This window comes from Panicum hallii, chromosome 2, assembly GCF_002211085.1.
Source record: "Panicum hallii strain FIL2 chromosome 2, PHallii_v3.1, whole genome shotgun sequence".
NCBI classification, from domain to species: domain Eukaryota; kingdom Viridiplantae; phylum Streptophyta; class Magnoliopsida; order Poales; family Poaceae; genus Panicum; species Panicum hallii.
In genome coordinates this window covers 3,297,061-3,313,710 of record NC_038043.1, presented here as the reverse complement: position 1 = coordinate 3,313,710, position 16,650 = coordinate 3,297,061, and the positions used below count along the sequence as shown (strand labels likewise).

Genomic DNA, 16,650 nt, shown 5'->3' with positions numbered 1-16,650 from the left:
AACTCATAAGCAACTCTATTGTATTCTCTTGAGCAACACCTCTGGGAGTAAAAACTGCAGGCCTGAATCTCTTTTAAAATGTACGTGTTCATTTATCTTTCCTCTTGCTGCACTGCTAAGGAAGCTACGATTGAAGCACAATCTAATTCAAGGATCAATGGATCATAAGTTCTCTTACACATTCCACAGCGCACTTCAGACCATCCAAACAGGCTAATGCTTCAACATGTTATGCAGATTGGCAGCTTGGTAAGATACGCCAGAAGAATAAAATGACACATCCTCCATGGCCCCTGACAATTCCTCCAATACTTGCAGTTCCAGTTGCTTTCTGAAAAGCCTCATTGTAGTTCTCCAATGTAGCAAGTCCATAACATGCTAATCTCCATGCAAAAATCTGAACTTTTCCCGGTATGGGGCTTGTCCATATGTTCCCCACAGCTTACGGCTGCCATTAGCCCACGAGCTTGTTGAACTAATGCCGCTATCTTCCAATGACAGATGTAGAGCACGTCGATAAGCGCTGCGCACTGAAAATAGACCATTCTGGAACGACCGCTTCACCATGTGGGCCTCGTCGCGTTCGCCTTCACTGGGTACCTCACCGGCGCGCCGTTCATCAACACATAGATTCCCGCCACGGTCATGCGTAGAGTTGGTCCACGTGTGATGTGAATTGAATTTGTACATGTAACCCAGTGAGGTTCTCATGTACTGTCCTTATGCATCAACTAGCTAGGAAAATTTAACATATTATTCCAAAAATATTGCAGTCCTCCGATCCTACAAGCCTCATTTCGTCTCCGTTTTCGGAAATCCAAACAGAAAAAGGTTCAGTTTTTACTAGAAAATCTATGCGAGTTCTTGCGTTCCAAACTGGCAGCCGCATAAAGCTGGAGTGAAAATTGTCTTCAGCCTGCCATATTGAAATAACTTGATTATTACTTGAACTGAATACTCCATCAGTTTCAAATGCAACACTAGGTTTTGATGGCATAGCCCTTAGACACGTCCTTGAAATCCTCCAGCTGTTTAATCATAAAAAGAAAAAAGAAAAGAAAAGAAATCCTCCAGCAACATGAACTTCTTTGAAATCCTCAGCTAATGCCTTGGAAATTGAGCATTGGGGTTTTGGAGTTGGCAAAATAATTTTTCACTTATAACAACTCTCTTTGAGGATCATATATGAAGTTGAGTGAACTAGGGAACCAACCTTATTACAGCTGAGTGGATTTAAGCTGTCTCATCAAAAAGTACAACGCAAACATACATGACTACGCTTGTTAAATACTTATACATTACTAATACATATGATTGCAAAGCCATACTTCTATGTGGTAGAAGGATCTGAATATGATTGCCAATGCAAAACCCACGCCAAAGCCCAAGCCAGCAAAGAGGAAGAAAGTGATGGCATCAAGTCTGTCCTGTCACAAAGTGTCAGACCCGGGGCCACCGGGCTGGGCACATAATGTAGTTTAAAGAGGTTTAAGAGATTAAGTTCGTCTTATCTCTTATTCATTTTGTTTATCTCTTGTTTATCCCGTTTAAATAGGAGATAGAGCTAACCAACACGGAGGGGATCTACTCGAGATATGTTCTGGTATGATCCCTCAGCGGAGGTTGGTTAGCATCTTTGTAACTCTGGCCTCTCGGATATATAAGGGAGGTCAGGGACCCCTCTCAAAATAGAAGATCATTAGGTCATTTTACACCAAAGGCAATACAAACCATACAGGACGTAGGGTGTTACGCTCCGTGCGGCCCGAACCTGTCTAAGTCTTGTGTTCCTCGCACCTTCGAGTTCCTGATCTCGGCGTCTCCTCACCCAAAACTTACCACCTTGGGTATATCCCTCGGTGGGCAGCCGGTTAAACACCGACAGCTGGCGCGCCAGGTAGGGGAGCGCGTCGAAGATCCACAGGCGAGCTTGATGGCATCGTTCAAATTCATCAGGTCAGTTCCCCCCCAGGGTACGACATTCGTCTTCGGTTCATGGGTCTGCATCGCAGATGGTGCGGGCAATTTTCGGCGATTCCTCGTCGACATGAAGCCAAAGACTTCTGTTGCGGATCTCTGCAGCGACCTCGACAAGTTCGTCGACGGGCTCGGCAACTTGCCGCTTCATGCCTTTGCAGCACAGATCGAGATGGAGTCCGCTCCAGTCTCGACTTCTTCTGGTGTTGCGACAACTTTCCCTGGTTTGGACTTGTTCCAATCTAGGGATCTGCATAACCGATCTCAACTCGGCTTGTGCGAATCGGCCACTGATCTTCAGGAGGCCAACGCCTCTGGGTCCCTCTCCATGTTAGAGAAGGACCTGGACTTGCTGCTCCAGGACGGAAGGCCTGAAGCCACCGCGTGTCGGGGGGGCTTCGGGTTGTTCTGGTATCGGTGATCTGGTGGTCACCTCTTTGCCGGAAGGGCGCGTTGTGCACTGGAGCGGCATGATGCTCTCTAATCTACTCGAGGCAAAGGGTCGGCTTGTGGCTCACCTCGAGCCCTTGCCCTTTCAAGAAGGCAGGCCATTGGCCACCGCGGCGGAGGTGTAACGCCCTGAAAATTTACTCAAGAGAAACCGCGCGCTAGAGTGTTCAATTAAAAATCACTCGTTGTCGAAATCCTAGCTCTAACCCGTAAAACCCTATCGCCGTCTCATTCTGCACCATTCACGCGCTAGAATAAATCGTAAAAACGGTTCGAGATCAAAACCCTAACCCTAACCGGATCGTCATTCCGCATCGTTCGAGGGCTTGTCGCTCGCGCGCGACCGCCCGCCGCGATCAACGCCGGCACTCCTCGTGCCGCGCGCCAATCCCGCGCGCGTGGCCGACCGGCCGCGGTCGCCGCCGCGACCGGCGCCGACGCGTTTTCCCCCCTCTCTCTCCTTTCTCTTTTCCCCTTCCATTTCTTCTCTCCCTTTTCTCTTTCTCTTTCTCCCTTTTTCTTTTCTCTTTCTTTTTCTCTCTTTCTTCCCTTCTCACTTTTCCCTCTCCCTCTTCCCTTCCCGGTCTCCTCTGCCGCTCGCCCGCACACAGCCCAGGCCGAGCGCCGCGCCTGTGCCCGGCCGTGCTGCCGCGCGCCCACCCCGCGTGCTCCGCGTGCCCGCGTACCGCGCTGACCGCCTCACCGCGCCACCCGTCGCCGCACGCCCGCCCTGGCCCGCGCCTCGCCGCGCCGCCCGTGCGCGCAAGGGCGCGTGCCGCGCCGCCCGTCGCTGGCGCCCTGCCCGACCGCGCGCACGCCGTCCCCTCCTGGCCACTGTGGCCGCACAGCGCCCCGCCCTCGGCGCCCACGCCGCTCGACGACGCCCACAAGCCGCCGGGGCACCATTAATGGCGCCCCGTGCAGCCGCCGGTCGCCACCCCCCGAGGGCCTCCTTCCCGCCGCCCTCTCCCTATAAGACCCCCCCCCACCGCGCAGCCGCCTCCCCACGGCCTCCACCGCCACCTGCAGCTCCTCCCCGAGCCCACAGAGCCGCCGCCACCCACAGCTTCCCCTGCCGCCCGCCGCCCACCGTGGGGGCGTCCCCTCGCTCCACCTCGGCCCGAGGTAAGGCCGGGGATGGGTTCCCCGCGCCCCCCTCCCTCTTTTCCCCCACTCCCGGGCCGCCGCCGTGCCCTGGCCGGCTGGATTGGGCCGCCGCCGGCGCCCTGTTCTCCTCCCTCCCCTGTTTCCACGGCTAGAGGAAGAAGAAAGGGCTATTTTGCTCTTAGCCCCCTCCCTCTCCTCTAACTGATTGAAATAGCCCCCACTCTATTAGCCTTTTTGCAAAAATGACCCCACCCTTTCCGTTAATTCAAATCAAACCCTTCGGAACATAAACTTAAACGTATTCGACACCTTTTAGCATGCTTAGGGTATTTCTAGGATTTACAAATAGGCCCACACTCTTTCCGGATACTTACAAACAAGCCCTCGAACCCCCGAAACCATCTTTGGCTCGTCATTTTATGTGCGAAACAACCTCCGATTGACCCGAAACTTTACCACACCCTTTCTAGTATAGTTTTAGCCGTGCCATTAAGAAACCACCTAGAGATACCACCCCTAACTCCGTAACTAAATTGTTTCCGATTCAAGCCTATCGGTAAAAGCTTTTAGTTCTTTCGCTTGATTGTGTGTCTGTTTGTTTGCGTCGTAGGACACGGAGTGAACGACGAGGTTCCCGACCGCGACCAAGCAACTGAGGACCAGTACTGCGACCCCGAACCCGAAGGACAGTGCTACGATCAGGACTTCCTGCAAGGGTTTGACGATGGCAAGTTCAATTCCGCCCTTTGATGCATGCTTCTGTCCTAGTTTTTATAAACTCAACCCAGTGGCCTGTTTTAAAATATTGCATGGTTTTGTGTGCTGAAAACATGGTAGGATAGCCACCCTTGCTTGAGACAACCATACTTTGACCACCTGATTTTATAAAGAAAATGCGTGCGTGTGGGAAGGGATAAAATGTGGTTTTGAAAAGTGAGTTAGACGAGATGGATGGCATTTCTGTGTGAACTGCCGTTGGTGTGCTCGTACCTGTGTGGTTGAGCGAGGAAGGGAGATATCCATCTTGTCACCCCTAAGGACCGAGTTGATGTGACATCTCACCTAGCTTCTTGTCGTGCGAACCACTTGACCGTTGTATGGGCAACGGCTTAGCATAAACCCCACTAGTTAGCCTGATAGCCATCAGGAGAGCTGAGAGCAACGGGTGATCGAGGAAAAAGGGATAAGATCTGTGTGACTTATGCCCTGGTTAAACCTCGGTGATAGGTTGAGTGACCCCTTGATGGATCCCGTGATGGCTAGTCAGGTCTAGCTAAGGTGGGTAATGGCTTTGTTGGGATCTGCACCGGCACTAAGGTGTTCGTGCTGTGGTACCCCACCTGTGGGTAAAGTTGCACACCTCTGCAGAGTTAAAAATCTATTCGAATAGCCGTGCCCACGGTATTGGGCAAGTTACGGTGTGGTCACATAACTAGTGTTTATATCTGGGAATGAATGGGCTGGTTTGAGTTGTTTGGAAAGTATCCGGCAGTTGTGCCGTGTGCTACGGCGGACGGGGAGTCCGGTAGCAGTTTAAAACTTGGATCCTGTGTGGATCAACACCGTGTGTTCTTTGGTATAAGAAAACTCGTTTTGAAAATGCTTTTAAAACAAACCCCTGCATACAATAGAGTTTTCCGCAAATGAACCATAACCTTATCCTTGGATTGTCCTGTGCATTAAATTCTGTTATACCCCTCCGTGGGTGTGATTGGACTTGCTGAGTACGTTTGTACTCACCCCTTTCTACTTTTACAGTGGAAGACCCAGACTACGTCCCCGAAGACAACGAGTAGGGTTTCGTCCTGCACCCAGTCTTGCCTGTGGTTGAGGCCACCGTTGGATTCCGCATGGCGCAAGACTCTGATGACCCTTTGTTCATCGCTAGTGTAGTTGTGTGGGTTCTGGTTGTAATCCTCGCGATAGTGGCGCTTCACTGCCCATTACCGCGTAGAGTTGTACGGTGATGTACCATCTGATGTAATAAAAGTGTTATCAGCCTCCTGGGACTGATAAATCAACACTTTTAAGTCTTCCCTGATGGGGGGACGCTTCAGGTGGTATCAGAGCCGTAGACTGGCCGTAGGACGTGACCCTAGGAGCGAAACCCTTTTTCAAGCCCTAGGACTTGTGCTAACTTAGTTCGTTTTCTGCACAAGCACTCACCCCTGGTTTTTACCCTGTTCCAGATGGCTGACAACGGATGGGTCAACGGAGTCTGCTACGCAGAGCCTGGCCTTCCTAAGCTATTGTTGCTCAGCCTGGAACGCATTGGGGTCATGGAAACGCCGGAGTACGCCTACCGAGAATACATCTCCGGTAGCACCCTTCGGTGCGACACGATGATCTTTGTGGAGAGAAGCACCCGCTACCCTGATGTGGACCCTTGGTTCATCTCCACCACTGGTTTTCGCTTCCCCGACACCTACCGAAAGGCCGCCCGTAAAGCCCTGCGCCGACTGCGTGTGCTCTACAGGCACCACCTTCAGCGGACTCCTATGGGATTTTTCCCACCCGCTGAAAGAAATGGACGCACTTGGATTGCCCGGATGAGGAGACTTGGACGAGAAGAAGAAGACTTAGAAGATGCGGTCTCCCACCTATCCATCTACCTTACTGGCTTGGATGCACTCTGCCGCGAACAGTCGGCACAACTGAAGAAGCTAATCCAGGGGATTGAAAAGTTAACCCAGGAGCTGGAGGAGCAACGAACTAGAGCCGCAAGCGCTGAGTATTTCTTAGCCGCCCTCCAAGCCCAGATGCAAGAGTACGAGAGCCGCAATGGAATAGGTGGATGGATAGAGGAAGAAGAAGAAGAAGAGCCCATGGAGACCCATTGGGATAGGGGTACTCAGACCGAAAATGAGATGGATCGGTTCCTCCCAATAAAGAAACGCCAGATCAGGACCGAGGAGGAATCCCCATGATAGGATTAGCACCCCGGACTAGAACCCTACCCTAATGACCACGAAAACTGTATCATCCCTGTTGTAATAATAAATATCATCTACTCCCTTTTGCACTTGTACCAGATTGTTTACCCTGTTATTGTTTCAGATGGCTGAGGAAGGATGGACCCAGGGCGATTGCCAAGCTGCACCTGGATTCCCCAGCCTTTTGATCGACACCCTGGAGGGCCTTGGCGTTACGGAGCGCCCAAGGTACTACAGCCGAGAGTACGAGCACCATGGTACCCTCCGCTGCAGGGTGATCCTGGTCATCGCCAGGAGCAACCGCTACACCGACATCCAGCCCTGGCGGGTGACCGCCACAGGATTTAGGCACCAAGACACCTACCCCTTGGCCATCAGGAAAACGCTCCGTTATTTGTGCCGGATTTTTGAAGAACACCTCGCCCCCACACCAGCAAAGTTCTTTCCGCCGGCCATCAGAACCCCGGTTTGGGAAGCACGCATGAGAAACCTGGAACGACGCCGCCACGAAGAAAGCCCCCTGTACCAAGTGGCTACTTACCTAGCCGCCCTGGACCAACTCTTTGATGAGCAAGCCAACCTTCTGAGGGAGCAGACCCATCGAGCCGAGCAGGCAGAGTTCGCAGTGAGACTGCAGCAGATCCGAGCCGCCCATGCTGAGGCAAGAGCCGCAGCCGCGGTTAGCAGCGAAGCAGTAGCCCAGGAGAGCCTCAGGCAAGCTCGGGACCGGCGTATGCAAGACTGGACCCGAAGTGGAACCCCAGTCCCGGCAATTGGAGAAGACCATGTTTTACTCGGGACGCCTGTTATAGGATGGGGAACGCTCTTTGGGAACACTCAAGCCCCACCCGAGAACCCTGAAAGCTCTGATGCAGCCGCCGAAAGGGATGCTGCAGCGCAACCCTCGAGCAATGGAAATCCAGAGGACGGCGAGCAAGGATCACTCACGCTCTCCGCCCCAGAAGAAGGCCTGCCCCGCGAGTAGAACGATCGACGCTACCCTAGTGATGTACACCCCAGCCCTCTTTTGTTTAAGTCGTGCCCTTGGACATGACCCTGGACGAGTAGTACGAGACCTAGTCTCACCCCAAGCTGTACCCCCTTGCAGTAATAAAGTTGCTTGTGCTTGTTTGTGATGATGTGTGCTGATTTGTTGTGTGCTGCTTGTTATATACAATTACTGGCGGAAGGTAGATTCTGCCTTATATACGAATTAAACAACTTAAACATCACATAGTAATAACACCACTCTGCCCAATCAACAGATGGTTCCCCGGAGCGTCACGAGGGCCTCCCGTAGCCGAAACCCCGCAGCCGCTGGTGCCAGAGCACAGCCTGCTGGGCAGAATCCTCCTCAGGCAGAACAAGAAGTAAGCCAGAACCGAGGAGAAAATCAAGAAGGAGAGCAACTGCCACCACCCCCACCCCTCGGAGACCTGGCACAGATAATCCATAATCAGACCCTCATACTGGAGACACTGGCCAATGCCCTTGTTAACCGGCAACCACGCGGGCAGAACATGAATGACAAACTGACGGCCTTCCTCAGGACCAAGCCACCCACCTTTGCCGGATCCTGCAACCCGTTGGATGCAGACGACTGGTTGCGAGTGATTCAGAGGAAGCTCGAGCCGTTCGAATGCCAGGACAGAGACAAAGTTCTTCTGGCAGCCCACCAACTCACCGGAACAGCATTATCCTGGTGGGAAAATTATTGTGCCGCGGCCGAAGATGCCTCTACTATCACTTGGGAGGAATTCGTGAGGGAATTCCGCCGCTATCACATTCCTTCGGCCACCATGAAGCGCAAGGCGGATGAATTCCGCGCACTGCAGCAAGGAAGCATGACGGTGGAAGAGTACACCCACCGGTTCATTGAGTTGGCCCGATATGCACCGGAGGAAGTGAATGACGACGACAAGAAACAGGATATGTTTAAGAAAGGACTGAGCCCAGAACTCCGGACCCTGCTCACCCCTCAGATCTACCCTGACTTCAACACTCTGATGAACAAGGCCATCCTTACGGAAAGGGCCAAGGCTGAAGAAAGGAAGGACAACAAGCGGAAATTCCTGGAAAGCAAGGCCCGCCAACAAGACCGCTACCAGAAACCGAGGAACTCCAACTACACTGCACCAGGATCTCAGGCCCCGATGCAGTATAGAACTCAGTCTCAGGTGACAGGATCACAGGCCCCGCCCAGAAGCCAGAATACCACGAGGGCCCCGCAGAGCAATACAAGCCAGGTCACCCCCGACAACAACAATGTTAGGGCCTGCTTCAACTGCCGTGAGATAGGGCATTACATCGCCAATTGCCCTTATGCCAAGAACAAGCCGGCCACGTCAGCCTTCTCCAACTCGGTGAATGGACCCAGACCAGCCCTGACCGGTGCCAACCGAGTGCCTGTCCGCAACAACGACAACAGCCAGCAGACAAAGCAGCCCCAGCAATCCTTTGGACGAGCCCGCGTCAATCACATCGACGCGCAGGAGGCTCAAGAAGCTCAGGGCGTAGTGCTCGGTGAGTACCTAGTCAACTCAGCTCTGGCAACAGTACTATTCGATTCTGGGGCATCGCACTCGTTTATATCCTCAAGTTTTGTGGAAAAACATAAAATACCTACAGTACTACTAGCTACACCCCTATTAACCCGGACGCCTGGAGGCGACATAAATTGTCAATTAGGTTGTCCACGGGTAAGAATCAATTTAAGTGGGGTAGAATTTCTAGCAGACCTGGTAGTACTTAAGTCTGGGGGAATAGACGTGATCCTTGGAATGGACTGGTTAAGCCGCCACAATGGACTCATAGGCTGCACCGACAAAGTGGTACACCTAACAAACCCCGAAGGAATACAAGTGATTTGCCATACACGGAATAGTAAGTTTGACCCAATGGTGTTTAGTATGGAAGCCAAGCCCTTAGAGGAAGTCCCGGTAGTAAACGAATACCCAGACATATTCCCCGAAGAGCTTCCCGGTATGCCACCAGACAGGGATATAGAATTCGTCATCGACCTTAACCCCGGAACCTCCCCCATAGCCAAGAGACCCTATAGGATGGCGGCCTCGGAATTGATGGAATTAAAGAAGCAACTAGAAGAACTACAACGGATTGGCTTTATCAGACCAAGCTCGTCGCCATGGGGAGCCCCGGTTCTGTTTGTCAGAAAGAAAGATGGGTCTATGAGGATGTGTGTAGATTACCGGGCACTGAATGAAGTTACCATTAAGAATAAGTACCCCCTCCCCAGGATTGATGACCTGTTCGATCAGCTAAAAGGAGCCAAGTACTTTTCCAAGATCGATTTAAGGTCAGGATATTTTCAGCTCAAGATTAGGGAAAGTGACATCCCTAAGACAGCTTTTGTCACCCGCTACGGGCAGTTTGAGTTCACTGTAATGTCCTTCGGACTAACCAATGCCCCTGCCTATTTTATGAACCTCATGAACAAGGTATTTATGGACGAGCTGGATAAGTTTGTCGTAGTCTTTATCGACGACATACTTATCTACTCTAAGAGTATTCAGGAACATGAGCAACATCTGCGGGTAGTATTGGAAAAGCTGAGGGCACATAAGTTATATGCCAAGTTCAGTAAATGCGAATTCTGGCTGGAGAGAGTAGCTTTCCTTGGTCACATCCTGACCGCGGAGGGCGTAGCAGTGGACCCAGAGAAGGTCGAAGCCGTTTCAAATTGGCAGCGGCCAACTAACGTTAGTGAAATCAGGAGCTTCCTTGGTTTAGCCGGGTACTATCGGAGATTTATTGAGGGATTTTCCAAGATAGCCCGACCCATGACGGAACTTCTTAAGAAGGAGAAGAAGTTCGCCTGGACAGAAAGTTGTGAAACAAGTTTTCAAGAGTTGAAGCAAAGGCTGACAACCGCCCCAGTGCTAACCCTACCGGACATTCATCGGGATTTTGTCATTTACTGTGACGCATCCCGACAAGGATTAGGGTGTGTGCTGATGCAAGACGGGAAAGTCGTTGCATATGCTTCCCGCCAACTCCGGACCCATGAGCAGAACTATCCGACCCACGATTTGGAACTTGCAGCCGTAGTGCATGCCCTTAAGATTTGGAGACATTACTTGATTGGGAATAAGTGCGAGATTTACACGGACCATAAGAGTCTGAAGTATATCTTCACCCAGCCAGATTTGAACTTGAGACAAAGGAGATGGTTAGAGCTAGTCAAGGACTATAACTTGGAAATCCATTACCACCCCGGAAAGGCAAATGTAGTAGCCGACGCCTTAAGCCGGAAAACCTACGGACCCAAGGATGACAACCTGCGCGAGGAAATGGCACGATTAAATGTGCACATTGTTCCTCGAGGTTCCAGCCAAGTGCTAAGCGTTCAATCGACACTAGAAGATAGAATTAGAGAGGCTCAAAGCTCGGATCAGGAGCTAGTAAAGATCTGCAAACAAACCGGAGAAAACAAAGCACCGGGCTTCAGAGTAGACGATAAAGGGACATTATGGTACGAGGATAGGATTTGTGTGCCCCAGAATGGAGACTTCCGGCAGATAATCATGGACGAAGCCCATAACTCGGCCTACTCCATCCACCCAGGATCCACTAAGATGTATATGGACATAAGACAAAAATATTGGTGGAATGGAATGAAAGCGGATATCGCGCGATTTGTGGCGCAGTGTGATACTTGCCAAAGGATCAAGGCCGAACATCAAAAGCCGGCAGGATTATTGCAACCCCTACCCATTCCAGTTTGGAAATGGGATGAGATAGGCATGGACTTTGTAGTGGGACTGCCCAGAACACAGAAAGGACACGATTCCATATGGGTAATTGTGGATCGACTCACTAAATCGGCACATTTCATACCCGTAAGGACCACTTATGGCGGAGAAAAGCTGGCAAAACTTTACGTGGAAAATATAGTGAAGTTACATGGAGTGCCCAGCAGAATCGTCTCGGATAGAGGGACCCAATTTACATCTAGGTTTTGGAAAAGCCTACATAAAGCCATGGGCACTAAGTTAGATTTTAGCTCCGCATACCACCCACAGACGGATGGTCAAACCGAGAGGGTGAACCAGGTCATGGAAGATATGCTGAGAGCATGTGTCCTGACCTATGGAAACGATTGGGAACAGAGTCTGCCCTATGCAGAATTCTCGTACAATAATAGTTACCAAGCCAGCCTGGGTATGCCGCCATTCGAAGCCCTCTACGGAAGAAAGTGCAAGACTCCCTTGATGTGGTCGGAAGTTGGAGAGCGTGCACTAGTAGGACCCGCGCTCATAAAAGAAGCAGAAGAAAAAGTAGCGGAAATCCGCGAGAAATTAAAAGCGGCTCAGTCCCGACAAAAGAGCTATGCGAACAAGAAGAGGCGGGAGATAAGCTTCAATCCGGGAGATTTTGTCTATCTCAAAGTCTCACCCATTCGAGGGACACGAAGATTTCAGGTACAAGGAAAATTAGCCCCTCGATACATTGGGCCGTATCGGGTTCTAAAGAAGGTAGGAGCAGTGGCATACCGACTGGAGTTACCGGAAGAAATGTCAGATATACATCCAGTGTTTCACGTCTCGCAATTAAAGAGATGTTTGAGAGTACCCGAAGGAGAACATGTGCCGGTGGAAACAATAGATCTACAGCCGGATCTGCGGTACCAGGAAGTGCCGGTCAAAATTCTAGACACAGTCATCAGAAGGACAAGAAACTCCGAGGTCCGGATATGCAGAGTCCAGTGGAGCAGGCACGGAGAAGAGGAAGCCACCTGGGAACGCGAGGAGGCCCTAAAGAAAGAATTTCCCCATCTGTTCAGGAGCCAGCCGAATCTCGAGGACGAGATTCATTTAAGTGGGGTAGGTTTGTAACGCCCTGAAAATTTACTCAAGAGAAACCGCGCGCTAGAGTGTTCAATTAAAAATCACTCGTTGTCGAAATCCTAGCTCTAACCCGTAAAACCCTATCGCCGTCTCATTCTGCACCATTCACGCGCTAGAATAAATCGTAAAAACGGTTCGAGATCAAAACCCTAACCCTAACCGGATCGTCATTCCGCATCGTTCGAGGGCTTGTCGCTCGCGCGCGACCGCCCGCCGCGATCAACGCCGGCACTCCTCGTGCCGCGCGCCAATCCCGCGCGCGTGGCCGACCGGCCGCGGTCGCCGCCGCGACCGGCGCCGACGCGTTTTCCCCCCTCTCTCTCCTTTCTCTTTTCCCCTTCCATTTCTTCTCTCCCTTTTCTCTTTCTCTTTCTCCCTTTTTCTTTTCTCTTTCTTTTTCTCTCTTTCTTCCCTTCTCACTTTTCCCTCTCCCTCTTCCCTTCCCGGTCTCCTCTGCCGCTCGCCCGCACACAGCCCAGGCCGAGCGCCGCGCCTGTGCCCGGCCGTGCTGCCGCGCGCCCACCCCGCGTGCTCCGCGTGCCCGCGTACCGCGCTGACCGCCTCACCGCGCCACCCGTCGCCGCACGCCCGCCCTGGCCCGCGCCTCGCCGCGCCGCCCGTGCGCGCAAGGGCGCGTGCCGCGCCGCCCGTCGCTGGCGCCCTGCCCGACCGCGCGCACGCCGTCCCCTCCTGGCCACTGTGGCCGCACAGCGCCCCGCCCTCGGCGCCCACGCCGCTCGACGACGCCCACAAGCCGCCGGGGCACCATTAATGGCGCCCCGTGCAGCCGCCGGTCGCCACCCCCCCGAGGGCCTCCTTCCCGCCGCCCTCTCCCTATAAGACCCCCCCCCCACCGCGCAGCCGCCTCCCCACGGCCTCCACCGCCACCTGCAGCTCCTCCCCGAGCCCACAGAGCCGCCGCCACCCACAGCTTCCCCTGCCGCCCGCCGCCCACCGTGGGGGCGTCCCCTCGCTCCACCTCGGCCCGAGGTAAGGCCGGGGATGGGTTCCCCGCGCCCCCCTCCCTCTTTTCCCCCACTCCCGGGCCGCCGCCGTGCCCTGGCCGGCTGGATTGGGCCGCCGCCGGCGCCCTGTTCTCCTCCCTCCCCTGTTTCCACGGCTAGAGGAAGAAGAAAGGGCTATTTTGCTCTTAGCCCCCTCCCTCTCCTCTAACTGATTGAAATAGCCCCCACTCTATTAGCCTTTTTGCAAAAATGACCCCACCCTTTCCGTTAATTCAAATCAAACCCTTCGGAACATAAACTTAAACGTATTCGACACCTTTTAGCATGCTTAGGGTATTTCTAGGATTTACAAATAGGCCCACACTCTTTCCGGATACTTACAAACAAGCCCTCGAACCCCCGAAACCATCTTTGGCTCGTCATTTTATGTGCGAAACAACCTCCGATTGACCCGAAACTTTACCACACCCTTTCTAGTATAGTTTTAGCCGTGCCATTAAGAAACCACCTAGAGATACCACCCCTAACTCCGTAACTAAATTGTTTCCGATTCAAGCCTATCGGTAAAAGCTTTTAGTTCTTTCGCTTGATTGTGTGTCTGTTTGTTTGCGTCGTAGGACACGGAGTGAACGACGAGGTTCCCGACCGCGACCAAGCAACTGAGGACCAGTACTGCGACCCCGAACCCGAAGGACAGTGCTACGATCAGGACTTCCTGCAAGGGTTTGACGATGGCAAGTTCAATTCCGCCCTTTGATGCATGCTTCTGTCCTAGTTTTTATAAACTCAACCCAGTGGCCTGTTTTAAAATATTGCATGGTTTTGTGTGCTGAAAACATGGTAGGATAGCCACCCTTGCTTGAGACAACCATACTTTGACCACCTGATTTTGTAAAGAAAATGCGTGCGTGTGGGAAGGGATAAAATGTGGTTTTGAAAAGTGAGTTAGACGAGATGGATGGCATTTCTGTGTGAACTGCCGTTGGTGTGCTCGTACCTGTGTGGTTGAGCGAGGAAGGGAGATATCCATCTTGTCACCCCTAAGGACCGAGTTGATGTGACATCTCACCTAGCTTCTTGTCGTGCGAACCACTTGACCGTTGTATGGGCAACGGCTTAGCATAAACCCCACTAGTTAGCCTGATAGCCATCAGGAGAGCTGAGAGCAACGGGTGATCGAGGAAAAAGGGATAAGATCTGTGTGACTTATGCCCTGGTTAAACCTCGGTGATAGGTTGAGTGACCCCTTGATGGATCCCGTGATGGCTAGTCAGGTCTAGCTAAGGTGGGTAATGGCTTTGTTGGGATCTGCACCGGCACTAAGGTGTTCGTGCTGTGGTACCCCACCTGTGGGTAAAGTTGCACACCTCTGCAGAGTTAAAAATCTATTCGAATAGCCGTGCCCACGGTATTGGGCAAGTTACGGTGTGGTCACATAACTAGTGTTTATATCTGGGAATGAATGGGCTGGTGTGAGTTGTTTGGAAAGTATCCGGCAGTTGTGCCGTGTGCTACGGCGGACGGGGAGTCCGGTAGCAGTTTAAAACTTGGATCCTGTGTGGATCAACACCGTGTGTTCTTTGGTATAAGAAAACTCGTTTTGAAAATGCTTTTAAAACAAACCCCTGCATACAATAGAGTTTTCCGCAAATGAACCATAACCTTATCCTTGGATTGTCCTGTGCATTAAATTCTGTTATACCCCTCCGTGGGTGTGATTGGACTTGCTGAGTACGTTTGTACTCACCCCTTTCTACTTTTACAGTGGAAGACCCAGACTACGTCCCCGAAGACAACGAGTAGGGTTTCGTCCTGCACCCAGTCTTGCCTGTGGTTGAGGCCACCGTTGGATTCCGCATGGCGCAAGACTCTGATGACCCTTTGTTCGTCGCTAGTGTAGTTGTGTGGGTTCTGGTTGTAATCCTCGCGATAGTGGCGCTTCACTGCCCATTACCGCGTAGAGTTGTACGGTGATGTACCATCTGATGTAATAAAAGTGTTATCAGCCTCCTGGGACTGATAAATCAACACTTTTAAGTCTTCCCTGATGGGGGGACGCTTCAGGAGGGGTCGACTGAACTAGTCGACGTAAGTTCTCATGAGCTTTCCTCCCGCCAGGTGCTAATGGCCGAAGAAGGCGAGGGCGATGGGGACCTTCCCATCGACAACTTTGAAGCGATCTCCGAAGATGAGATCACGGCCAACGCCGGTGACGAGAACGACGCTGATCGTGAGGCGCGGAGGGCCAGGAACAGGGCCCGTACAATCCGGCGGCGGAGGGCCAACGAGCGAAGGCGATCTATGCATCGCGAGCTCGATCCTGAGTTCACCGCCGTAAGCGAGCGGGGTTTCAGGACTCCAGTGGCCAACATCGCCAGGGTAACGGCCATCCTCGAGCGCAGCCATGATCCGGAAGTGCGTCAGGCGCTCCTTTATGCACAGAGGGCCTGGATCCAGTTGGATCAGCACAACCCGGCGTCCACCATCAGGGATGAGCGCATGGGTGAGAGCCGGAGCCAGGCTCACAGCCGAACGGCTGGTGGCCGTCCTCGACACCAGCTCAGTAACGACAATGCTCGTGGGAGCCAGACCCCTGGTGGGAGGCAGCAGCCACCGCAAGGGGGTCAACCACGACAAGCCAATCATCGACTTCCTCCAGAGGATCTGCGCCAGCACATCAATGAAGGCCGCAATGCGCGGACTGTGATTTCTTCCAGGCGCAAGACCCGCGAAGAAGTCGAAAACGAAGGTACTGACTGTAGCAATCGGTTTCCTGCTTTCTCTGCACGTTTCAGCAGCTACAAGTACCCAGAGGGTTTCAAACCCATCGGCATCACCAAGTACGACGGCAAGCAGGCTCCTCAACAATGGCTCCGTTGTTACTCCACGGCTATCGAGGTAGCAGGGGGCTCAAAACTTACCAAAGTTGTCTACTTCCCGATGGCTTTGGATCCTGTGCCGCTCACTTGGCTGGAGAGCCTCGGCAGCAACTCAATCGACTCCTGGGAACGACTTAAGAAGGTCTTCATCGACAATTTCCAGGGAGCGATTGCTCGTGCAGGTACTCGACATGATCTTGCCCAGTGCAAGCAAGAACGCAATGAGCTCCTGCGGTCCTACACGCGTCGCTTCTTCGACGTCCGCGCCACCATCGCGAACATCTCGGAGGACGACATCATCGACTGCTTCTACAACGGCATCACCGACCAGGGCATCTACAGGGACTTCGGGCGGAACAGGCCAAAGACTGTTGCGGGCCTTCGTGATATGATGCACGATTGGTCCGAACAGGAGGAGAAGATGCGGGAGCGGTTCCCGCGGCGTCAAGATAGCAACCTGCGACGCCCAAAC

General features: G+C 52.7%; 1 pseudogene; it reads right to left on the bottom strand.

Moving 5' to 3' along the window:
• Positions 1-1,268: 1,268 nt before the first annotated feature.
• The window catches only part of LOC112879354, a 31,148-nt pseudogene continuing 15,766 nt past the window's right edge, over positions 1,269-16,650 (bottom strand).